This window comes from Musca autumnalis, unplaced genomic scaffold, assembly GCF_047663935.1.
Source record: "Musca autumnalis isolate F117 unplaced genomic scaffold, ASM4766393v1 scaffold_7, whole genome shotgun sequence".
Classification (NCBI taxonomy): domain Eukaryota; kingdom Metazoa; phylum Arthropoda; class Insecta; order Diptera; family Muscidae; genus Musca; species Musca autumnalis.
Genome location: NW_027412310.1, coordinates 1,535,307 through 1,563,282, shown reverse-complemented (window position 1 = coordinate 1,563,282; position 27,976 = coordinate 1,535,307).

The following is a 27,976-nucleotide window of genomic DNA, read 5'->3' as shown; positions in this document are numbered from 1 at the left end:
GGGAAAATAAGAACCTACAAGCACTAAGAGCTTTTAAAGCAAAACTTTTGGCAAAGAGGAAACGAATTGGAAGAGATGCGAACAATGAATATACGTTGAGGAACGTTAGCCGAATAATAAAAATTGCTAGTCGCATGAGTATGAATTCATATTTAAGCAATAATGTTGAAAATTTTAACCAAAATCCATGCAAATGCTGGCAATTTTTGAACGAATGCTTGGGAAGGAAGCTCAATAAGGAGATACTATTAAGAAATGATATGGGAGAAGTTGTTGATGACAATGCTGTAAAAATGAACACTTTTAATGACTATTTTCTGGATATTCCAAGAATGTTAAGAAGTAAAATACAATACAACGTTGGAGACCACTTTAACGATTTGCATAGCATAACACAATGTCCATCAAGATTTTGTTTATATTATGTCAATAGATCGGAGATTGATAGTTTAATAGCAAATATAGATTCTAGTAAAAGTCCTGGTCATGACAGAATTTCCGGCAAAGTGTTGATTGCTTCGAAGGACTATATTAGTGAGCACATAACATCAATATTCAATAGTATGATAGACACAACAATTTATCTGGAGATTCTTAAAATATCTAAGATAACACCTATTCCTAAGTCTGGGAATGCAAGCAAAGTTTGTGATTTCCGTCCAATAGCGTTACTATCATTATTTGATAAAATATATGAAAAAATAATATATCAACAGTTGTCGACCTTTTTGGAGGAGACGGGACAGATGTATGCAAGACAATATGGATTTAAAAAACAAAGCGGCACTCAAGAAGCAATAGTAAATGTCGTAAACTTAATATGTGAGGGACTGGATTCGAATTTTGGTGGTGTCGGTGCAGCGTTTTACGATCTATCAAGAGCGTTTGATTTGGTCGATCATCAGATTCTGCTATCCAAACTAGCACTTTATGGAATTCACGGGAAGGCGTTAAAACTAATATCGAGTTATATTGCGAACAGAAAACAATATGTTGAAATCAACGGCATTAAAAGTGATATTGGTATTGTGGAGCATGGAGTACCGCAGGGCAGCGTATTAGGTCCCTTGTTATTCACAATTTATATAAATGACATATCTAAATTAGATCTATATGGAAAACTAATTACGTACGCAGACGATATTGCACTTCTATATCCATATAATCACGAACTAGTGCTAAAATGTCAAATGGAGCATGATGATAATCTTATCATGGAGTACTGTCGATTGAACAAACTTATAGTTAACTCTAGTAAGACGAAAATTATAAGATTTCGACCCGCTGTTCTCAACATGACGCAACATTTAATATAACAATCACCGATACGATTATTTATGAAAGTCTATCTCTTAAGTATTTGGGAATATATATGCAACATAATTTAACATGGAATCTGCATATTGATGAGTTAAAAAATAAGATTGCTCCTGCTGTAGGAATTCTACATAAATTCAGACAAAAATTTGATACCAGAACCAAACTTTTATTATACAATGCATTAATACAAAGTCATCTAAGCTACATGACACTGGTCTATGCTTGCAGTTATATAGCAATGTAACCAAAAACATATTGCCATTGTATGGTACTTATAAATTACAACTGATAACATATATATATAAAGCAATTAATAATATTGGCCCACGTTACATTCATTTTGACGTCAATCAAACTATGATCAACACCAGGAATAGAGCAAATCTAAGAGTAAAAAGATGCAGACTGGAAACATCGAAACAAAGAATAGAGCACAGTGGGTGCATAGAATTTAACCATATACCCGACAACATTAAAAATCTTTCAACAATTTCTTCATTTAAACGAGAAATAAAGTTATACTTGTTAAGAAATATCGAAATACTTCTGATATAAACTTATCTTATTTTCTTAAATTTTCATACCAGTTTCATGTGAATTGTTTCCATATTCTAAATTTTAAATGAGATAATACAGAATCCGTTCTTTATGAATTTTTGTAATTTTAGTAAGCCCCTATAAAGCTTCAAGGCGCTGGGGCAAAAAATAACTTTTGTAATGAATTAAAACAGAAATAAATGAATTAATAAAAAAAAAACATTGCTACATTTATCGAGCAACCCTGGTGGGTCTCAAACTTGTTGTCTTTTACAGAATATAGAAGCAAGAAACAGGGAGAAGAGAAAAAGATGGCAATTTTCTCCAAGAAAAAAAAATTTGGACTCGGACACGTTTTCTTTCGGTCGTAGTTTTTTCACCAATCACACCAAAAAAAAAAAAAGATATCAAGAAGTTTAGTATATACAAATTCGAATCTTAAAAGAACGAAGAAGTATTATCGGAAAAAATATAAAACAAATTCTGATTAACTAAGACAATTTTAAAAAAAAAGGGGAATAAATATTTATTGTGTTCGCTGAAATTAAGAAAACATAAATTGTATCTTTGTAACAAAACACAAACAAAAACTAACATAAATATGATAAATAAATTAATATAGTATGATTAACATATAATCGGCACATCTGAAATAAAAGTACATTGTCCATGCATCAAAAGTGACCAGCATAACCCAAAAAAAAGCAGTGGAACAGTTAACCAGAAGTCTAAAATTTACAAAAGCAAAAAAAAAAATGCATAAAAGAAAAAAGCTCCTATGAACTGTCTAATGAATTAAAGAGTGTTTCAAATAAAATCTAACAGATGAGATGGTAATGCAATTAAAGAGCACTAATATCAAAGGTGGAAGGTGTTGTGTGTGGGATCGCTGAGAGCCCCAAATGAAGGTGCTCCAAAATGGACGAAATCCACAAATGAGAGAAATCCATTAAATCCACAAGTGAATGTTCAAATCAAAACAAATATAATAAAGAGATGTCATGCGAAATATGTAAATAAGACTGAATTATGAACAAATGGAACGACTCAAAGAAACAGATACAAAAAAACACAAAAAAAAAAAAACAAAAGAAACAAGAGAAAAATAAAATAAATATGGAATTACAAAAAAGAAATACCAAAAAACATTCCAATAATAAGAAAATCAAATTTGCTGTTTAATTCAATAGTTAACACAGAATCGCAAAACGCATGAAATGGAAGCAGAAATTTACTATTATTTTTTTACCGAATTTGTATATGAATAAATAAATAAGAAAAATATAGAAAAAAAACCAAACAAAAAACAACAAAAATATACAAAAAAAAATCAATAAATGTAAAAGTTAAATTGCAATTATATAGTTACTAATATTTAGGTTTATTTTGGCTTAGTATATAAAGATTACAATTGTTAGTATGTAGCGTTAGAAATATAACTAAAACGAAATATGGATTTTGGAATGGAATATTTCTTCAGTTTTTCCGATTCGGTGATGCAATGGTAGAGTAGATACTCTAATTGATGTTGGGTGTTGTGATGAGGGTAAGTTGGCGTTAATTGGGAAGTGAGGGGAAGGATTGAAAGACGGAATTGATAGATTATGGGCATTTCTCAAAGAATTCAGAGCTATAGAGCAATGCATAGGCTGTATACTGTATCGATATACAGAAGGGGTGGGCAGGTCAACTGACGGCCGAACGAATATATGTTGACAATGTAGCTGTTTGTGTTTTTTGTCAATTCATTTTGATAGTCTAGATGTGCTTTATGAGTCTTTTTTATTAACACTTTCTTTGACAGGAGATAATAATGTTTAATGGTTAGGTGTTCATTGGTGGAAAGAATCCACACCATTTCCGAAAAGAAGCCGGTTGAAGCCACCGTGTCATAAACCTCATTGGACACTTTAAAGCAAAATACGACCATAACAGAACTTAGAAACAATTCTGGGAAAATGAGGAGTATTACAAAGCTCCTACAACATGTACTGAAGAACAGCAATCTTGTGAAGATCATTTTGTCGAAAATATTTGTTTCGATTTTTATGGAAGTGTACAAGTTCGTCTTCCATTCAAGAAATGTCCCAATTATCTTGGTATCTCATTGGAAATATCACGTTTTTTGTCGTTTTTTTGTCGCTCGAAAGACGACTTGAACGTGACTCAACTTTGAAATCGATGTATGAAGCAATCATGCAAGAATATGTGTCGGACCCATGTCGCCCTACAACAATCGTCGAATAATTCGCCTTATATAATACCTTATCATTGTATTCTGAATCCTCAAGGTAGTTCTACAAAACTTCGAGTCGTATTTGATGCTGTCGCTCGCACTTCGTCGAATCATTCGTTGAATGATATAGGGATGGTCGGTTTCGTTTAAACAAATACGCTCTCACTGCTGACACTTCGAATGTGTATTGGCCGTTTCGCATTGAAGAACCAGATAGAAGATTTCAATTCGTTTTATGGAGAAGTTACAAAGTTGATTATATAAAGGTTATGGCTCATCGGTTGCCTCTTTTTTCGCAAATCGTTGTTTGTTTCTCATTACAGATAGATACAAAACACCACATCCAAGTGGTTCGGAGTTCTTAAGACAAGATCTTTACGTCGATGACGTACATAATAATAAAGCTCTAGTTCTCAAGAAAAACTAGTTTATTCAAGTCTTGAAATGGCATGGAATCGAATTGGCTGGATGGACTATCAACCATGTGTCACTCGTTTCGAATGATGATAAAAAAATCATCACAAAAACCTCGGATAACAACATTACCAATACTTTACCTCAGCAAGATGTCTTCCTCTATCGCTTCGAGTTGCCCCATGTTACAAATCCAACAAAAATATCAATTTTGTTCTGGTATGAACAAATGGACAATTTACTTGGAATTAGAAAATTTTGAAAGTTGTTGCCAAAAAAGTTTAATCTTTGAATCGTCGTCAACAAATGGTGGCTCAAATCGAAATACAAGATTATTAACTTCGTTCACTCACTCGTAGTTTGGTTTCGTATATGCTCGCTTCTCCGAGAAGAAGGCTCCAATTGTCGTGGTACTGAAGTGGAATTAATTAGACATGTTCCAGAACACAGAAATGCTGCATATACAAATATGCATTTTTGGAAAAACTTGTCTCTCATACACAAGTCATGTTATAGCACCGACATAATTTCTTGCTGTTCGTTGAGGCGAAAAATCCCCACGTTCTGGATGTATTTCGAATTCGCTAATGTCATACGCCATGTTATCTGAAGTTCGTCCAAGGAAACTACCTATAGCCAGAAGAAAATGCTGTCGCCCTATCCGTTCCTGTATCGCAACAAGATGTTTGAACCCAAAGGATTCAACGGCAGAGGACGTTGCATTTATGTGTTATATGTTTTGTATTTATTTGTTGTTCATTTTATTTTGCATAGTTTATTATATTTATTGAGTCTTAACATCTTATTATTGTACATGAAACTAATTGAAATTTATTAATTATTAATTTTTTATATTTTATTCGGCCCACACTAATGTTCTATTTGTTCGTCCCGCCCTAATGTGCTCGTTCGAGTTTGTGTATTTTATCAGAAACACATTTTCTGATTTCGTTTTGTTCTGCGTCCGTCTGAACGAGAAGCAACAACAACACTGTCTACATATGGTTTAGGCATTTGTTGGTTGTTAGCTTTCGTGCAACAACAATATTGATAGAAGCTGTTCTGTATGTATGTTTGTATGTTGACATACATATAAGTATCTGTGGCCATTCGCTTTGTTTTGTGCGAATATTCTCGTTTCTAATGTTTCGATCGTTCTGTTTGTTTTGATCGTGTCAATTCGGTGTCGTTCCTTTTTGTTGTGTGGCCCTTTGAGAAGGGATAAGAAGATAAGCAGTTAGTTGACTTATAGCCGGCAAAACAAACAAACCAATTGAAAACCTAGTGTTTTAATTACCTCGTTTCGGGCGCAAGCAAATTAAAATTTTCTTTGCGAACACAATGTCATGTACGATTTTCGTTTAAAGTTGGTTAAGGCGCATAACTAACTTTAAACGAAAATCGCTTACACCTGGGAAGATTTTGTGGATTCTGAAACAGCAATGTTCATAGATGAGAAATGTCCCAATTATCTTGGTATCTCATTGGAAATATCACGTTTTTTGTCGCTCGAAAGACGACTTGAACGTGACTCAACTTTGAAATCGATGTATGAAGCAATCATGCAAGAATATGTGTCGGACCCATGTCGCCCTACAACAATCGTCGAATAATTCGCCTTATATAATACCTTATCATTGTATTCTGAATCCTCAAGGTAGTTCTACAAAACTTCGAGTCGTATTTGATGCTGTCGCTCGCACTTCGTCGAATCATTCGTTGAATGATATAGGGATGGTCGGTTTCGTTTAAACAAATACGCTCCTACTGCTGACACTTCGAATGTGTATTGGCCGTTTCGCATTGAAGAACCAGATAGAAGATTTCAATTCGTTTTATGGAGAAGTTACAAAGTTGATTATATAAAGGTTATGGCTCATCGGCGAAGCGAAAATAAAGCACTAAATTGTGATGGCTCCATCGCCTTTCTAATGTAAGACCTTGTGGAGAAAAGCCTTTTGTCCCAATAAAAAGACTTATGTTTAGTTTCAATTGATTTATTTAAGCTTAGGTCTCCTTGACCATTTCCTTTGCTTGTAAGAACTTAACTAAACATATTTTCTTTGGATTTTAGGAAGTGCTTAGTTACTAAAATGATGTACGTTATTCCTTAGGTACATATGCAATGAAAATTATAAAAACATGAGTTTGAAAAAATATGAGTACATATTTAAAAAAAATATATGAAATTCATTTTACTCGACATGAGTGAGAAAAAGAAAATATAAGAGAGTGGTTGTGCATTGATTTCATTGCACTCTTTGCGCTTTTGGTGGTCACAATAAATTAGGGAAGTAAGCCAGGTAGGAAATTGTTGAACTGGGTTCAACATACTCCCACCTCCCTTTGACATGTAAATAGAGATTGGCCTTTGTGGCGGGTACAGGTCCATGGATAACCCAACCGAAATGGGTTGCTTGAGTAATGAGGGTGTGGTCGTTGGTCTGGATGATTGACTCTTCTTTATGATTTCCCAAGATCTTTGGCTAATGACAATATCAACGTTACGGACATTATGTAAGTCATCATGGGCTAACGGGACAAAGTGATTAAAATGGACACGGAGCCGAGTATCGCCAAGAGGTTCTGGAATGGCTACGTAATCGCTTAGGCGAAATATATAATCGTAGGTGGATCCAAATTTTTTGATCATGAAGCGATCATGTGTGATTGAACTCCGGTTGGAATCCGGGAAATATCTGGGCAGCTGCCCATAGCATTTGGTAGTGACGCGCTTGTGGGTCGATCATCAATGTAAAGTTTTGTTCATGACCCTTGTAGGAAACGCTGGTTCTGATCATGGCTGTCACGTAGACGGACGAAGGCTCCATGGCGGTTGGTTGGCGAGGTGCATCGATGGACTTGGGCGGTGGCAATGAGGTAAGTAGTGACTGTGTATTTATTTGAGCTAAGAGAGTGCCCCAAGGGAATCTACGTGTTGTAATGGATTTCTTTGGCCAGATAATGCATTAAGTGTGTGTCCATTGGGCGTCTCCAAGCGCTTAGGGGCTGTCGAAGCATTGTGAAGCATTGAGTGGTGTTTTCCACCACAGTAACGACATCTAACTGGACTGTAGCACGTTTTAATTGTGTGGGTATGAGCGAGGCAATTTAGGCATAAATTGTGCTTCTCCACAGTTCGCCGACGAAGTTGGGGGCCACTCATTACAAAGAATGTACAATATTTCGGCTGGTTGCTGCAGTGGCATAGACGACATTGGACCATGGTAAACTGTAACTAAAGAAGAAAATAGATACGTACGAATGAGCATGCGGCATTTTTGACTTGAGTGGGTCAGTGCGTTGTGGAAGTGTTGGTTTGGGTAGAGTTGTTTTGCATTGGCAGAAGACATAATTTGATTGGTCGGGTGATTGAAATGTTTTGAGATAGTATCTCGACTACTCGGACGTTATTGTCGCTGCCGCGGTAAACTTTCAATTACTCCCATAGGTTAAGTCGGGAAATCCGGTCGTCTGGAACATTTGGTGAAATTTCCGGGTATGCAACGATGGGGCCCCTCGTTGGAAATGACTTGGAGTTATTGGGTTTAATTGGGTGGCATTTTCGGAAATCGCAGATAGCGGCCTGGAATGGAGAATTGCTTAAATTTTCACCAAAAGCGTGGTGAATTCTTCAAACGTTAAGTGATGATTGACCGAAACTTTTTTTAGATGAAGCTTCATTCTTTTAGCTGCTGCCTCCCAAAGGCCCCCCATCTGCGGCTCATGTGGAGGGATGAATGACCAGTTAAACCCATGTGTTGTATATTTCTCCACTATTGCCTTTTCTGTTTTCTTGAGAAATTTATGATGTTTTTTAAGAGCTTGAAGCTTGCACCGATGAGATTTCGGCCGTTGTCGGAAAACATTATTTTGGGGAGGCCGCGACGACCAGTGAATCTGTGGAAACATGCAGGGAAGGCCTCCGGGGATAATTCGGAGCATGTTTCCAAATAAACTGCTTTCGCACAAAAGCATACATATACAGCTGCATAGCCCTTTATTATTTTTGCATTTCAGATATTGGACGTGCGCATGTTAAATGAGCGTGCAAAATCCACGCCGTTGTAGGTGAAAGGTAAAGAAAATAGGACTCTTTCTGATGGCAATGCTGACATAATTTGATTTTGGTATTTATGCTTGAAGATGACACAGGATGGGCAACCCTTGATACATTTTCGAATAAAATTTTTTATTTTAGGTATGTAGAATCCTTGCCGAATAGCTCGTAGCATTATGTGATGCTCTGAATGTAACAATATTTTATGGGTAAAATAGACAAGCAGTTCGGCAAATTTAGATTTGTCAAGTACATTTATGGGGTGTTTCTCTTCAAATTTCAGACCTGTGTTATTGAGTCGACCTCCAACACGCAGTATCCTATTTTCGTCCAAGAAGGGGCTAACCGTAAGTATTTGGCTGGATTTGCCGAAAGATCGCTGACTGTGTAAGCTCAATGATCCGATATTTGACGAATGCAATTTCCTCACTACGTAAAATAGAATCGTCGTATGTCATTTCTTTTTTACATGACTTGACGAAACGAAACAAGTAGCATAGTGTACGCAAGCACCTGTTTAGAGAGGAAAATCGTTCAATGATGTCTTCAATATTGACTTCTGTGTATAATGTTACCACTTTTTTGGTTTCCAAATCTGTTGGTTGAAAAGCTCGACGTTTAGGCCAAGAATTAATGTCTTGAATAATCCAGGAGGGCCCATGCCACCAACGCTGATTAGATGACAATTCTTGGGGAAAACAGCCTTGTGATGCAAAATCTGCGGGGTTATCACAGCTTTTGACGCGAGTGGTGCTCACGATACTTAGAATATCACTTACTTTGTTTGCCACAAAGGTATTAAGCTTTTGAGGAGGTTTTTGTAGCCACCCAAGAACGATTGAAGAGTCCGACCACAGGAAGAGATCATAGGTAAACTTGAAGTCTTGTGTTGTGACTTTGACCAGTTTCGCAAGTAAAAGAGCTCCACATAGTTCTAGTTTTGGAATTGTCAACTTTTTAATGGGAGCCACTCTTGTTTTTTTCACGAGTAGGTGCGACTGGATATTTTGATTGGGATCCACAGTTCTGATATAAAATGTGGCACAACATGCTTTTTCGGAGGTGTCGCTGAATCAGCGTATTTGAACGATCATCTCTGGAGTATATTGAACCCATCGAGTTATGTTTATATTCGAAACAAGGGATAAATAATGGGCAAATTCCTGCCATTTGGACAATATTTTTGGGGGAACGCAGTCATCCCATACGGCTTTCTCTTCCCATAAATCTTGCATAAGCATTTTGGCTTGTATTATTATAGGTCCTAGCCATCCGAGTGGATTAAATAATTTTACAATCGCTGATAATATCCTCCCTTTTGTCACAGTACATGTCGTATCGATTGGCTCGACTGTATAAAAAAACAATCGGTCATGGCATTCCACTTTATTCCCAGTGTTTTCATCGTGCTATGATCTTTTATCATTGAAAATCTTCGTTGAGAAGATCTTCTTGGGGCCAATTCTGAAGCAGATACTCATTGTGTGCTGTTAATTTCTTAAGTGGAAATCCTGCTGAGGTTAGGGCTTTAAGGAGGTGTTGTTGCTTGATGACGTAGACTTCCTTTTCCAATATACTTGAGGCTTTTGGAAATTTTTTTACAGTCTTTTTTTATTCCTTTATTTGAAATTATTTGATTTAATGTCTTATACTACAAACAATAGTTTAAAATAAGAAAAAAGAATAATTCAAAAGTTCATACTGAACATAGGGCGTCGTTTTACACTCTTTACACAGTTGCAACAGAATTCGAATTGCAAGAAACAGAGCAGCATTAACCCCATATGTCACAGTTTTTAATTGGAAGGTTTGAGTAGAAGAAGAAGGACGAAATACAATCCTTTGAAAGGGCTAATCGTCTTCGTGAAGCCATGTTTGGCGATTTATTTTTTGTATATCCCCGTTAAAAACGAATTGGTAAAGTCTCCAATTTAACAGTACCTTCACAATATCTTGCTGCAAGACGGGTCCGGAATAAAATACATCGTTCAGGGAGAACCCACTTGCTGACTTTTTGGACGCATATATACAACGCCAACTTTTGTGGTCGTACGTTCGGGACGAATTACTGACTGCATGGTGTGGTAGAAAAAAACTCAGCTTCGGATTTTACTCGTTGCTGATGGAAATTGGAGTCATGTGACCTAATTGGATGTATTCTCGTAGAACAGCGTCGTATTTTTCTTTCAAATCCGGCGTTTTATTTACTACACACTTGTGTGGAGAATGTATTAAAATCAAAAAATTTCTCCAATTTTTCTATTCTTTTCCACAAAAAACTGTTCATTTCATTTCACGTGGGTAAATCTTTGTAGTTGGTTAGCGAATCATCCCACGCTCGCAGCGTATCGTCGGGAATTTTTGAGGAGACCAAATGGATTAGAATTGGCCATTGAGAGTAGCATCCTCCGAAGGATGGAATATTGCAAGGGGGTAGTTTTAAGGAAGAAGTATATTCTTTGTCTTGCTTTCCCACACTCAATTCCTTTTCAGATTTCGGATAAATCAAACTCATTATTTTCCCTTTGCATATTTGGTACGCTGCACTAGCGTCTTCATATTTTTGCCTATTGGAATCATTGAAGTTATGTTCTTCGGCTTCATCTTCTAGTACAAGGGCTTTATAGCTGGAAAGTAAGAGCCCCCATCTCCTTTAAAGGTCTGCATCTTTGACTTTTAATGTTGGCACATCTAATTCTTCATTATTCTGTTTTCAAATTGTTTACAAAAGTAACCTACTTGGTGGTAATCGAAAAGAAACTTTCTTCGCGAAGCCATTGTATTTTAATTATTAATCACGAGGAGAAAATTGTCCCAAATGAGGACAGGTATATAATTCACCAATGTTAAATTCTATACTGTTGAAAGAAAATAGCTTTTCTCACGTAGAGTTTATTGAGAAGGTTACAAAAATTCTTAAGCTTACTTTTGTCCAGATGACCTACGGAAAAATATTGTTTTTCTTCTTTCTCGTAGAAAACTGGAAATTGGAAAAATGTCCCTCAATTTAATTTATTTGTTCTACCAGAAATTCTTTAGAATGTTTTGGTTCACGTAGAAAGTCTAGTACAAATTATTTATACTGGTATGGATTGATCTTTGATACAATTTGCTTTACCCACGGAATATAATAATTGAATTCCTTGATCTGCTTGTAATTTACATGGAAAATCTCTTTTAATTTATGTATGCTTTCTAATACAAGTTCAATGGTTTGATTATATGCGTTTTGTCAATTGTCCCCTGTATTGGTTTATTTATCCCTTCTTTTAAATTTTCCTTCATTTATTGACTCTTTTCCACTTTTTCTGTGAGATCAACCATTTTTCGATGTATGGCAACCCTTTTCTTTTTCACTACATGCAAAACAATATAAGGCAAAAAAGTCTAACCGAAGCAAAGATTAACCACTGCAACGCAATTATATGAAGGCAAAGAACCTATAGCAGTTGATCTAGAGGTTCTCTCCTATATTGTTGGACCGTCGTCTCTAGAGCATGAATATCCTTCTTGATATGCGTGGGTGTATCGGTGGCCAGCAGATGGTGATTGGGATGGCTCTCACGGTAACACCCGAGCAAGTACTGCAACGATAGCATCTCATTATGTTGTCGTACTGAAAGAATCTTTGCCTCCTCATGTAGATGGTCCACTGTAGATTTGAGGAGGCACCCTGTTGCTGTTCTCAGAGCGGCGTTCTGACAAATTTGAATCTTATCCCACTGCGTGTCACAGCAGTTGGTTGTAATCTTCCACAATGTCACTGTTGTTGTTTAAAACCGTTTGATTTCACTAATGGCTTTTCTTATATACTTTGCAATTTACACGGTTTTCCCAACAATATTCATTCACTCACGACCAGTATTCCGACAACAGTTTTTACTCGCGAAAGGAATAATGCTTTTTTTCTTTAAATAACTCAAAAATTGTTTTCCCGTCTTTTAAACATAGGCAATTTTTATTTTCTTTCTTGTTTTCCGCGATTATCGCTTGTTTTGCTGGTTGTCAATTTGCCGGTTATGTGTGTAAATGCTGTGGGCTATTAACCCCTGTAGATGTATAGTAAATCTGGTTGCTGTGAAATGTTCTCGGGGAATAATAATAATTGGAATAATTCTGCTAAATTTGGAACTGAATTAGTGAGGAACTTTTTTTAACCCCTTTTTGGTGTGTAATGTGTTAAACTGGACGATCTATCGGCCTGTCAATTTCTTTCGGCATGAATACAGATTTTCTAGTGGAAAAAAATCGAATAGTTTTTGCGTTGCAATCCCGCCGCCGCTATTGTGTTTCTTATTAGAGACTTCTGGTTTGTTTTCTTTTTTTAATTGAGACTGTGCGGGAACATTTGAGTGAATTTTGTTGGTTGTCTTGTGAACTTTAGAGCGCTTTTTGATTTTCTACATGCATTTTTAACAACCAAAACGAGAATACATACCACTAACACATTCGTACTTACCAAATTTCTCTCTATGTACGCTGTTACCTTGTAGATGAGCAAACTTGCCTGGCTGCTGTAAATGTACGTTGATGGTTTTTGCTTGTATGACTTAATTTAGTAACCTACCGTTGATTTGACAGCTTTGGTGTACTGCTTATTCTCCTCATAGATATCGGTAATGGACACAATTGCCGTCTTCCGTTCTTGGGAAATCAACCGCCATATATTGTGTGGAAACTTTTTGCAAAGGCTTTCCGCCGATTAGTTAGCTGTAAGATCCTGTTCCTAACTGATAGTAGAAGGTTTGTTGTGGACTGTAATTTGCACTGGAATTCCTGCTCCCAGCAATTTCTAGAAGGTTCGTGAAGGACCATATGTAGGCTCCTTCGCCGGTTTAATGTAAGACCTTGTGGGGAAAAGCCTTTTGTCCCAATAAAAAACTTAAGTTTAGTTTCAATTGATTTATTTAAGCTTAGATCTCCTTGGCCATTTCCTTTGTTTGTAAAAGCTTATCTGAACGTATTTTCTTTGGATTTTAAGAAGTGCTTAGTTACTAAAATGATGATGTAATTATAAAAAAATGAGTTTAGAAAAAAATATGAGTACATATTTAAATTAAATATATGGTATTCATTTTACTCGACATGAGTTACAAAAAGAAAATAAAAGAGAGAGGTTGTGTATTGATTTCATTTGCCCTTTTTGCGCCTTTGGTGGACACAATAAATTAGGGAAGTATGCCACGTAGGAAATTGTTGAACTGGGTTCAACACATTATTTTATAAGGAGGCGATACAGCCTGTGCATTGTCCCTATTTGAACTTCTATATCTCCAAAATGGCCATTACAATAGGACTTGCGGTTTCCAAGTAAAACCGTGAAAACATAAAAAACCCCTAAAAATGTGAACTTTTATTGTGGTTCATTTATGTTTAGTTAAGGCGCACCGTTCTTACGATTCTACAACCAATACATTCCAATACGGTCAAGTATGTAGACAAATAGAGTAAGAATCTAAATAGGTAGAAACATTGTGCTAAATGGTTTTAATGTGTATCCCCACAGTTTTGTACAACAATTCGGTAAATGCAAAAAAACGTATGTTTGTGTTGTTTCAACTTGAACAGTGTTTTTTGAATTGTGAAAGTAAAGCTTTTGTTCGATGCACAAATTGTGACCTTCGAAAATGACAAAGCAGAAACAAATTTGTTTGTGGAAAAAATGTTTCCAGACCTTGCGATGTACTTGTGCTTTTTTTAAACTGTTCTAACTTTGCAGCTTGGTATCTCTCAATGTTATGACAAATTTCGGTGTAAAAGAATTGTTTTGTTTACGAGAAGGGAATATATTAAGTAGCTATACTCGCTTATATAGGTGTGTTATCGGAACTACAAACACAATACATGACTTCTCTGTCCCCTGCCGTGCTTTATAAAGGGCAATACTCTCTCCTATAGACTAATTTCTACAATATTTTGAGCTTCGACGGTTTTTAGTCCAGACCAGAACGTCCAGTACTAGTAGAACAATGAAACAACAACAACTTATCTCTCAATTGTTTAAAGAAGCGAACGATATTCAATGTAATATTGGAAAGAAGTTACTTTACAAACTCTTGCCAAAAAATTGAAGGTAATATTAGTACTTAAAACTCACGTCTATGCCAAATAAATAATAAGATGTTATCGCCTTCCTTCGATTTGTATTGATCTGACAAACTACAAAATTTACTTACAGATCGTATTTCCTTGACAGTGTTTCGGTGTAAATCAGCAGTTCATGGCGAATTATTGTTGATATCCAATATAATTATGCTATGTATTCCTCTATTGCGGTGCAATAATAGCACTCGTGAAAATATATATATTTAAAGTGCAATTAGACAAGGTATTTCATTGATATACTTTAATTTAATTTAATTTTTTAATTTTTATTTGACAAACACAGTAACCTAGCCCATAGGGCCATGAGCGGTTCCAAAAACAGCTATACAATAACTACAGCTATACAATAAACTACTACTTTAACCACAAACCTATTTTGAGTATAGGCCAGTGAAAAGCAATTGTCTGTACGAATTATCACCCCTTCTATGCAGTCAAGAATCGAAGTTTGTACTGTACACTATATATTTTTTTTGCTTTCACTAAATTCTTTATTATTTTTTTCTGCTTCTCGTTCTTTCATTAATTCAAACGATTTTCTCTGCTCCATCTGAACTCGCCGTTCATTGAATACTTCTTCTTATGATTATACTACCAACACATACCAATGCGGTCATGTATGTAGACATATAGGGTGAGAATCTAAAGGCCTGGGTACATAAGCTGCCTCGCCTGATTCCTGATTTCCTGCTTCATTTCTGACATAATAAACTTAAAAGAATAAAGAAGGCCGAGCAGATTTCGAACTGGGTTGCAGTTTCCTTTTTTATTCTTTTATCAGAAGCAAGCACGGTAAGCAGGCGAGGTAGCTTATGTACCATGGTACAAATACACAGGTATCCGCATCGGCAATTGTTGGTAACATAAGATGTCAAAATTTGACATCAATTCAATGCAATTGACACATTATGTTACCATCAGCTGGCTTGATAATGCTACCTGTATTATTGTACCATGTTATGTACCCAAGCCTTAAGAAGGTAGAAACATAGTGCTAAATGGATTTAAGGTGTATCCCCACAGTTTTATTCAACAATTGGGTAAATACGAAAAAACGTATGTTTGTGTTGTATCAACTTGAACAGTTTTTTTAATTGTAAAAGTAAAACGTTTGTTCGATGCACACATTGTGGCCTCCGAGAATGAGAAAACAGAAAAAACATTTTTATGGGAAAAATGTTTCCAAACCTTGTGATGTACATACATAACTGTGTTTTTTTTTTAACTGTTCTAACTTTGCAGTTTGGTATCTCTCAATGTGATGACAAATTTCGGTGTTAAAAATACTGTTTTGTTTACGAGAAGAGAATATATTAAGTAGCTATTCTCGCCAATACAGGTGTGTTATCGGAACTACAAATAAAACACGTGGCTTTTCCGTCCCCTGCCGTGCTAATTTCTACTATATTTTGAGGCTCGCAGGTTTTTAGTCCAGACCAGAACGCCCATTACTAGTAAAACAACAAGATATTCTTAATTTTTGTTTCTAAAAAATGTCACGAAAGTTTATGTAATTTTGCTCTATATTTTCTTATAATTTGTTTTAGAGACGATGTTATGATTGTATTTGTGTTTTGTGCAATAAACGATCATTTCGAAAAACCTATGAAATGTATTTGTTAAGGGTGTACATACGTCCGTACCCGTTGATTCCTTTTTTGTAATGAAGAGTGATGTAACCAAATTTATTTTTTGTTGCTGTTAGAAAGTAACATTTCTTTCTCAACAGTCGCAGATTGCAGGTAAATTAATATCCATATGTTAAACTAACATTGTTCATAGATGTTATGTTCCTCAAACAGTTATTGAATTTGTATGTATTGAATTTTTATGTTATTTCAATGTTGTTAAATGTTTAATCTCTAGTTATACCCTCAGCATTTATGCTAAAAATAAAACAGACTTTGTGCTGTAAAATATACAATTTTTGTTGTATTGCGTCGCTGCATAAATATACAGAAGTGAGACCAAAGTCATTATGAATCAGGAAGCTGTTAATGAGTACTTTCATAATATTTACAAAAAGAATGATGAAATTTGAAAAATTAGCGTAATAAAATCAATGTTTTTATATATATTAAAAATTATTTTTTTTTTACAAATATTTTTTAAATATACTTAAACTTTTAAAAAATTTCCACATATGTCCACCTCCAAATCGAATTTGAAAGATAGCAGGGGGTCGGTACTAATAAATTTAGAAGTCAAATCGTGCTCAATTTTGCCACAGTTAAAATAAAGTGGATTTGTCTATTTTAAGATGGGAGACTTAAATTAACTTAACAAAAAGTTCGTCTATATACCCTCTCCCCAAACTGACTCTCTCTTCTACACACAAAATATTGATCAAGTAACAGGTATAGAAGAAAATGGAATTTTTGAATTTAGATGTGTTAGCCAAAATGAAGTTATTAATTGTTTTTACCGCGTGAAATCAAATGCTGTGGGACTGGATGGAATCGACCCCAAATTCGTAAGAATAATTCTTCCTCTTTTGTTGCCATACTTCACTTATCTGTTTAATTCCATTCTAACATCAAGTGTATATCCGACCATATGGAAACATGCTAAAGTCATACCCATTCCAAAATCGAATCATGACTTCCGCCCCATTTCTATCTTATGTTACTTGTCTAAAGTTTTTGAGAAACTCCTACATTAGCAATTGTCAGAGTATCTACAGCGTGAGGCCTTATTATCTGATACAGTCTGGTTTTCGAGCGGACCACAGCTGCATAACTGCATTAATTGAAGTGTCTGAGTCAATTAGAAGCGAAATAGATATGAACAATGTTACTTTCCTCGTGCTTTTGGACCACTCGAAAGCTTTTGACTCTGTGGATCATACTAATCTTTGTATTAAACTTCGGCGTTTTTTTTAGGTTTACACCCACAGCTACAAACCTGATAATGTCTTATCTTTGTCATCGAACACAATCTGTCTGCGTGGGAGTAACGTTTTCGGAACCTCTGTTGGTAACAAAGGGTGTTCCACATGGTTCTATCCTTGGACCACTACTCTTCTCTTTATAAGCCAATGATTTTCCTCATCAACTATTGCACAGCCAAGTCATGATGTATGCAGATGATGTCCAGATCATTTTAAGTGGTCCTGTTAACAACATAAATGAGCACATCGAAAAACTTAACTCAGATCTTAACCGTGTGTACAATTGGGCTACTTCAAATGGCTTATTGTTAAAACCTGATAAGTCAAAATGCTTGTTAATTCATAAGAATCGAAATGTTAAGTTCCAAAATGCAAATATTTTTATAAATCAAAGAAAAATTGATATTGTAGCCAGTGCGAAGAATTTAGGTATCATTTTTAATAGTTCTTTGAGTTGGACAGACCACGTCACTTAACACTCTTCTTAAAACGAAGTGCCTTATTTTTTCGAGCAAAATTATTAGTAACCAAAAACCCAAATACCTCTTTGAGAAACTGCAATTTGCTCAATCCAACAGATGAAGGAAATTAATTCCCCTCAGACGACGGAGTTTCGTCTCTGAACGACAGTTTTATATAGGAACCATACGCCTTTGGAATAATCTACCTAACAAAATACAAATCATCAATAATGCGCAAGTTTTTAAAAAAATGATCTTAGATTACACTGCTCAACAAAATTGAAAAAGTTGAATGTTTCAGACGAAGTTGCAGTTGTTTCTAGATGAAATCGGCGAGTTATTTTCAAATCCGGTCCCGGGTTTTCTCCATCAGCTCTTGTTTTTGAGATATAGCTCATAATCGGTTTTTACGAGTTTTACCCAGACTTTCGTTATTTTCGGATACAAACAAATAATATATTAAGGATATGTTGTACGCTCGATACAAATCGTTTTTGAAATAGTTATGGTGAGTATATATCAAAAAATATAGAAAATATACGACGGACCTTGTAAAAATTGCATATTTTTAGTACTTTAAGCTGTAATTACGTCATCAGGGAAAGTCATAGGATCTTCATATGCTACTCCGGATATGCTTAGTGTGTCTACTATATAATCCAGTATTCAAATGTATAATATAAAGTTCATAGCGCCCATGATTCCGCCATAACCTAAAAACCATCATGAAGACTGCCATTGAAAAGTAAATGGCTTATGTGGTAATGATATCACTGGTAAATGATTTCCCTTTAGTAGTCTTCATGGCGATTTTTAGGTTATGGCCGAATCATGGGCGCTATGAACTTTATATTATATATTTGAATACTGGGCTATATAGTAGACACCCTAAGCATATCCGCATTGCCATATGAAGATCCTATGACTTCCCCCGATGACGTAATTACAACTTAAAGTATACAAAGTATGCAATTTTTACAAGGCCCGTCGTATATTTTCTATATTTTTTGATATATAATCACCATAACTATTTCAAAAACGATTTGTATCGAGCGTACAACATCTTCTTAATATATTAATGTCGAAAAACCCACAAAAAATATTTGTTTGTATCCAAAAATAACGAAAGTCTGGGTTAAACTCGTAAAAACCGATTTTGAGCTATATCTCAAAAACAAGAGCTGATGGAGAAAAACCGGGACCGGATTTGAAAATAACTCGCCGATTTCATCTAAAGTTCTACAAATGTATTATTATTTTCCATACTTAAACTTATATTAATTATTTTTTTTTCTTAAAATTTTGTATCTTATCTTATTCAATTATATTTTTAAAAATTTGATTTTTTGTTGGTCATATTTTTTATCTTTTGCTACCTTATTTAACTTGGATATTTGTTTAAACATTTATAAGTCTACACTCTAATTATAAGATTGTATATCTTGTTGTGTAGATAATCAATAATAAATAAAATAAATAAATAAAATAAATAAATTGTTTGTAAATACCTGTTGTGACTGTACGTAGTATGTAATTGAAATAGAACGGTAATACCCACATCTATCAACCGATTTTCCTTAAAATTCATATTTAAGGGTTTCAGAATGTAGAAAACAAGTATATATAATTTTTTTTTAAAATAGGTCCATTTTTTGTCATAGCCCCAACATAAAAGTACCCACCGGTTTTAGATATTTTGTGGTTTTTAGGGACACTCTATGACCGATTCGGCAGAAATTTGTTATTTTTACCTCTTAGAAGATATGAATCCTTCGTACCAAAAATTATTAACATAGGTCAATGTTTTGGTTTAAACCCCACTCAACGGGACCACCATGTTCAACAAATTTTGGCAGTTTTTGGTCATTTTGGTCGATAAAACGTAAGAATTGCTGTTTGTACACATGTATTATAAATAATAATAGATTTTAATAGAAAGTGGACGTTGAAATAGTTTTGGCCAGAAAATTTGGATTTGGGACTATTGTGCAGTGTGGAGTCGATTTAGCAGTGTCCGTCCGTCTGTCTGTCTGGCCTGAGCGCACGATAGCTCTCCAAAGGATCAATCGATTATGTCCAAATTTTGCCTTTCGTAATATTTTGTCCAAACTTTGTTTAAGTTCGAAGATGGGTTATATCGGTCCACTCCTTCCGGTACCTCCCCCACAAATGTTCGGAATATTTGTTCGCACGATAACTCTTGAAACGAGTAACCGATTTGGACCATACTTTATGTTTTCCGTGGACAAGTCCATGCTTCCGGGCATAATAATCCAAAATTTATACCATGACCCACTAAAGTATAGTGGGCGCTATATCAATCGAAAAGATATGACCCCTAAAATAAGATCAACTTCCATCCGCAACATTTTGAACTTTAATCCTAATCCTCATATTTGTCTGCAAGTTCAAATGTAAGTTTCGATTCATATAGGCTGAGGGTATATCTCTGTCGGCAAAGCCGACTGATACTTTTTTATTGTTTTTTTTTTTGTTTGTTTATTTTAGTTTCAAATACAGTACATTCAATATAAAAAAGTCCCGCGCTAGCGGGACTAGTTGGCAAATTATTATTCAGAAATGAATTTCATAAATGAAAATAAAGCAAATATACATACATACATATATAATTGCAGATTTAAAACTTGAGATCGTTTGTATCATTTTCAAATTTAAAGGAAGATTAATGTAAGTCAAGCCACAAGGTTTTTTCAAATCTACATCTTGGAACTTTTATACTTATAATATTTCTAGTATTGAAATTTGCTTGATTTTGTCGGAAAACTATTATATGATAGCCAATATTCATTAGAGTTTTAAAAACATATTTTGGTATTCCATATTTGTGAACTTGACATATAATTTATTTTTAAACTTGTACAATAATCCTAAGGCACGGGCAATTTTCATTTTAACTGAGTTGATATGCTTATCCCAAGATAAATTATTCTGTAATATAACTTCAAGATACTTCACATAATCTGTTTCATGTATTAATTCCCCATTAATGAAGACATTAAAATTATTATTAGTAGGATTCGATCTATATCGTATAAGTCTTTTCCTTCTTGGATTTAATACTAGTCTATTTAACCTAGCATATTCAAATAATATGGCAAAATCTCGTTCAATGCAAGCCTTTAAAGGCGTACCATATTTATAGGGATAAAAGAGACAAATGCCATCTGGAAACATAAATTTCCACTTAACTGGAGATTATTAATATCATTGAGGAAGATTTAAAACAAAAACGTACCAAGACAACTTCCTTGTAGTACACCATAACCAATAAATCCTGTAAATTTTTGACACTCCTTTATTGCAACATACTGCTGTCTATTAGACAGGTAACTTTTAAAAAGTTGAACATCTTTATCCTGTATACCGTAGAAGGGAAGCTTTTCCAATCAAATAGTGTGATCTACAAAATGAATTGCTTTTGAAAAATCAAAGAATATCCATAAAAACCTTCATCCAAGCCATTGCATATATAAATAATGACATTTAAAACCGCTTCTTCCGTAGCACATCCCTTCTTAAACCTATATTGGTAATTATTTCATATTAGGTCGTGAATACTTCTTTCAAAAACTCTGTCAATAGTAGAGAGAAGAGCTTAGGTTTGTAACTACACACATCAAACGAATTCGAAAATGTTGGAATCGGCACTATCTTGTGTACTTTTAAGATATCAGGGTATATAGATTCTTCTATCATACTATTGAAGATATCGACAAGTCATGACGAAATATCATCAGTAAACTCTGCATAAATAATATTGTGATATTATCATCACTGGGACACTTGTTGGCTTTCATGGCCATAATAATATTCTTTATGCTACTTTCATTAACGTACTCCAATGTAAATCTGCTATTACACCTCCAAAGTGTACGGAAATAATTAAAAACATCATCAGGATGAGTTGTGATGTTTTGTTTCAAATCCTTGACTGATTTCCAAAAAAAAGTTATTCAAATAGCCTTTTCAATGTCATTTTGAATTCTTTCACCATGTTCATTATTAAAAACAATGTCTTTTTCCTCCATCCTTTCTTGGGATCATTGCCTGCTTCGGCCATATTATGCTGGCAAAATAAATTGGAAGTAGTGCAATGTAGACTAGTTCTTTCACGGCATGTTTTGATGCAGTCCAACGGAGTCGTGAAAAAGGCACTCAATTCCTTACATTTTAACCTCATTCGGATGCGATTCTTTGAATGACATCCTTTTCCCACATATAAACTTTATGTGGATGCACTTTCATCGGAGTCGTGAAAAAGGTTTTCCAATTCCTTATATTTTAACAGCATTTGGATGCGATCCAACGATTGACATCCATTTGTCACATTTAAATGGCACCCGAATGCAGTTCAATGGAGTCGTGAAAAAGGCACTCCGTGCAATCAGTTGCTTAGTGATCAAAGCAAGCAAGTCAATTTGTAGATACCTACAACAACAAAAATGTTCCAAAGATTTCTAAAATATATAAAGTAAAAAATACAACGAAAAGTTGGGAACATTTCTATGGTAATTCACGAGAAGAAAATTTCCTAATGAAGTGCTGTTAGAGTACTTGTCGAAATCTCAACTGGTGATGGGAACACAATATAAGAACCCCTTTAGCATATGAAGCAAAAACATTTCAGCTTGGATTAAATTGAGAGCGGACAAAACAAACTCAGTTGCGTTTGAATTTAATGAAGAAATTTCATAATCTGTGTTAATGTAATAAAATTCTTATTATTTTTGTTTTACACAAACAACAAATTCGTTTTATTTGTTTTGGTATTGTTTGTAATGGCTTGCATTGTTATTGCATCTTTGAAAAGCTTAAAACACATTCCAAAGAGTACCTTAAAATTCAATCCAAAGCACTGCATGAAAACATGTGCTTTGGATGCAAATTGGACTGCATCCTATTCTACCCTAAAGGGTTAGTTAATATACAGTGCTAATGGAGAGCACCTTTCAGTACTCACGCTCTTGTAAGAATCATGAGTAAAAATGCATAATTTGATTCACTTCCAGATCTTGTACATATGATTTAACTGCATCTTTGGAGGCAAACATTTTGCTGGGATTGTAAGAAAAATTGTCTCTACTCTTGCGATTAGCATTTGTTATAACTTTGCTTATCCTTTTCAAAATTACATCATCTCCTTTTCCTTTTTTCTTTATTGCCTTCAGCAACGACTGTTTTAAAAGTAATAGCTGTTTAAGTTCTTCATTGATCCAAGGAGTGAGTTCAAAGCGAACGTTTTTCTTTACTGTCGTTTTTACCGTTGAACTTATGACTGCATTCTTCATATCAGAAATTAAGTTCGCAGCTTTATCTAATACACTCAAATCATTTGTGTTAGTTGCTTTATGATGCTGCAGAAGCTGCTGAACACTGTCACAATCAAAATCAACGACAGCAGTTCATTACTGTGCCCACTTTTCGAAAGGTCTATATTGGAATCCCCTACAATCTCCTACTGGACCCATAGTTTTCCAAAATCAACTGAATTAAAGACAAAAATTGATCGAATCCACATTTTTGAGACCAATAAAAAAAAACCAATCGTAAGGGTTTAGATTCTACTTCAAAGTTTAAAAATTAAGTTGTTATAGTTTCTACAAAATTCTCGCTCTTGCAACCATTGAGAGTGGAATTGAAATCTTCTCTTATGTTCAGCGAAGTACCTCCATAACCGTCACTTCAACAACAATGAATTTCTTTGTAACCTGAAATTGTGTAAATATTGCACACATTACTCTGAATGGCAATAATATCAGGAAGTACAGGAATACTAGCCAGTAAACTTTTAAAACGATGAAACTTTCCATTCGATGAGACACTTCTGCTATTTATACTTAGAATTTTAAATATTTTGTTTTACAATTAGAAATATAATTTTTAAAAGATAATATATTTTTAAAATATTTATTGTTGTACATTTACGGGAGTAGGCCTGGAGTGGACTGTATAAAACCTTTATCGATGTAGCGGTGGCAACTCCTATAAGTGGAAGCGGCTTTATTTGCGGAAAATGAAAGGCAGTTGACAAAATTAAAATGTAAAAATGTTGCGGGTTTTATTTAGCTTCTTTCTACTTAATAGATTGGCTTCTATTTTACAAGTAAAAGAAAATGTTGTTAGACATTTTGTTTTCGACAAAAGGCAAGGAAACAAATGGAATTAAACCTAAAATTGATAGTCTTTCACCCAAATGAGTGAAAGCTCGTTTAGAGCAATGGTTGCCATATTAAGATTATTCTAATTAGTAACAGTTAGAATATATTTAAAATTCAAAAGTTTAGTTCATAGTGTGGAATTCATTCACTTAAAAACTATGTTGTGGAACGCAGTTCAACATGCCGCACCCTCTTGCTGGAATGCAAGTGATTCAGTATTGGCATCCTCCGGATATAATCCAACCGAAGGCGCTGCTTTGTGCGATGGGCATGTTGGATGATGTTTGTATTAGGCTAGCTTTCAGGATTTTAGATTTGATCTTTAGCCAGCATGATCTCGATGTTAACAGGATTAAAAAAATGAGGATCTGCCAGATCAGTCAAGTGGTTATAAACGGCTTGAAGTTGCTTATCTTTGGTCGCTATTGGAGTTGTTATGCTTAGCTGACTGCGGACTTCTCCAGTGATCTGAATTTTGACTGATTGATCGTGGAATGACTGTAGATTTACAGTTGCGAATGTTCGTCCTGACCTGTGTGTTAGTCTGAGTGGTAATCTTTCCACCAGTTTCACAGAGATGACGGTGTGTGCAGCCCCGGAGTTCAGAAAACGCCTGACTGTATCACATCCGTTGACAGTCAAAACTTTTGTCAAAGCGGTTGGCAGGAAAATGTGCGTCTTCGAGCGGTAACTCAATCGATCGCTAACACTGGACTTGGGTTTGTTCTTTGGGTGACGGTTTTGTGCCGTGGTTGATGTAGACGATTTGGGACATGTCGATCTGGGATGTCGATTCGGCTGACTTTTTTTGCCTTTTTAAGGGAGATTCTGGTTCCGGGCTCAGGCTTGGGGACACTGATCTTCTTTGGATAACAGGTTTGGTGGAGGGATGCGTGTCCAAGTGAAGCATAGGGTGGTGAGATTTATCGCACACCATACATGTCTTCCTGCTGGGACAAAACTGTCATTTGTGGGCAGTGCAGAGGCAATTGAAACAAAAACCTTTTTGCCTAGCTTCGCTCCTCCTTTGGTTAACATCCATTTTGTGGAATTTTGGGCAAGATCTTATAAAATGTCTCTCATGACATACGCGGCATTTTGGGAGAGAAGATGCGCTGCTGAAAACGTAAGATGTTATTAAATGTGTGAGCATAGGGAAAGAAAATTAGCAATTTGGGAGAATGCAAAGTTTGACCAGTGGACGAACAATGATTCCGTTCTGCGTACGAATTTCAGCTACGCGAACCCTGGAATCTTTACCCATAAACACTTTAATTACTCTACCAAGTCGCCATTCTGTCGGAGGAAGGTTATCTTCTTTAATAACAACAAAGTCATCAGGTGCTAAATTTCGCTGGGTTTGTGGCCATTTATATCGCCGTTGAAGGGTAGTGATGTATTCATTCTTCCAGCGTTTAGCAAAGTTCAGTTGAATGGTGTTCAAGCGTTGCCATCGATTCATAAGAGATAAATGATCAGTAAATTGTTCAGGAGTAGCAACGAGAGGAGCCCCTCGTAGTAAATAACCAGGAGTGAGTGGAATGAACTCGTTAGGTTCCTCAGTTAGGGGAGACAACGGTCTCGAGTTCAGTATACTCTCAATTCTCACCAGTAGTGTGGAAAATTCTTCATATGTATATTTGGTATTTCCTGCAACCTTTTTCAAATGTGTCTTCATGCTTTTAGCAGCGGCATCCCATATCCTACCCATGTGTGGAGCATGTGGCGGTATAAAATGCCAAGAAAACCCATGTAAATTGTATTTGAAAACTATATGTTGTTCAGCGGACCGGAGAAATGATTTGTATTCCTGGGAAAGAGAACGGCTTGCTCCCACAAAATTAGTTCCATTATCAGAAAACAATTGGCTGGGAAGACCTCTCCGTCCTACAAATCTATTGAAAGTTGCAAGAAAGGCTTCAGAGGACAAGTCGGAACACACTTCCAAATGGTTTGCTCTAGTGGATAGGCAGACGAAAATTGAGGCATAACCTTTTTGGAGTTTAGAGTTCCGTAGACGGGATGTTTTAAGGTCGAATGGTCCAGCAAAGTCAAGTCCGGTGTTGGTAAATGGGAGGGAAAATGTGCAACGTTCTACTGGTAATGGGCCATGATTTGGTGTTGGCTGCGGTGTTTGTATATAGTACAAGTTCGGCAATTACGAATACAGGATCGAACGGCAGTAGGGATAATATGGGGCTGCAATTAAGCTTTGATTTATTATCTTTAGCTTCAAGGAGGCTAAAGCCTGTCAAACTGTGAATAGCCGTTGACATGTTTTAACCTTAATGAGGTTGAAGGTCGTAAATTATGTGTTAATGGTATGCAGGTGTTCAAAAAAGGATGGGGTGGGGGAATGCAGGTGTTCATTGGTATTGAATGTGGGTAGTGACCTATTTATTGTTTCCCCATCCACTTGTTTGCATATCGTTATAATAGCGCGAATAAATGATGTTAGTCTTTTTGTGTGATCGTCAATGTGAATGTTTTTTGTGTCCTTTTTGTTTGTCCCTTGTCTTTATCCCTTGTAAGTGACACTTGTTCGCATTTTCCATGGGAAAATTTGTAGAAGGATCTTTTTGTTTGGTGGTCGGCGTTTTCTTTGTTATCAGGACAAATCTTTTTCCCTTGTAATTGGTACTTGTGCGCATTTCCCATCGTAATGTTGTTGAAGATTGAAAAGTGAATTTTTTTGACCTTTTTTTATGATCGTGTCATGCAGTGTGTCCTTTCTTGTATGTTGTTGTTGTTGCGTTGCTACTGTGGGACCGTCCTTGTGTGTTGTTGTTGTTGTGTGTGTTTAATATATCGCACTGTTTGTCTTTTCGTGTATGTTGTTGTTGTAGTTTTTTAGATGTGTACCCTTTTTTGTATGTTTATTATGTTTTGCTTCCTAGTGTCATGCTGTGCAACCTACCTTTTTTTGATTTTTTTGTATTGTAACTAATGCGAACAAATATTTTAACACTTGCCCTTTTTACTAGTCAATATAATTTCCTAACGTTGTGAAATACATGGACACTTGAATCTTGTGTCGGTGGTCAGTAGAAATGTGATTGACCTTTTTTTATCATGATTACATGCGGTGGCGTTTATAAATTGGGCTAGATGTTTCCTTTGATCCCTAGCCGTAGGAGAATTTCGGAAATTTGCGATTGTGTTTGGTCAACCCAAATACTTTAATGTAGGGTTGTCTCTTTATCCACTATGAAGTTGATCCTCTCTTTTATGTTTACACGTGTCTACTTTTCTACATTAGACAAGACATCTTTTTTACCCCTTCTTAAATGATCATTATACATCTTAAGGGAAAATAATATGATGAAATAGAGTTCTAGGGCATGAAAACTTTTAGGAAAGGAGAATTTCAGTATCTTATCAGCGTTTCATACATTAACATCTTAGCACACTCGTAAAAATTAAAAAACTAAAAATGGCATCATATACATGCGAATTTTGCTTCATTACCTTCGCTATTAAGCATGACTATTCAAAACATGTTAACAAGCATTGTAATATTTGCAAAAAATTCTTCAATAATGCGTATGCTCTTAAATTTCATCGTAAGAACCAGTGCAAATTGTTGAGTCAAAATGATCAAAGATCAAGTGCTAACTTACACCAACAATATGGACAAAGTGATAACAATTATATTCAAAATGTACCCCAACGTGTTCAACCGGAATCTGCTATGCAGAATCAAGTTATATTTAATAATATGCAACAAGCAACACAAAATCATACGGTGGACTATTATAATATAGTGCAGCAACC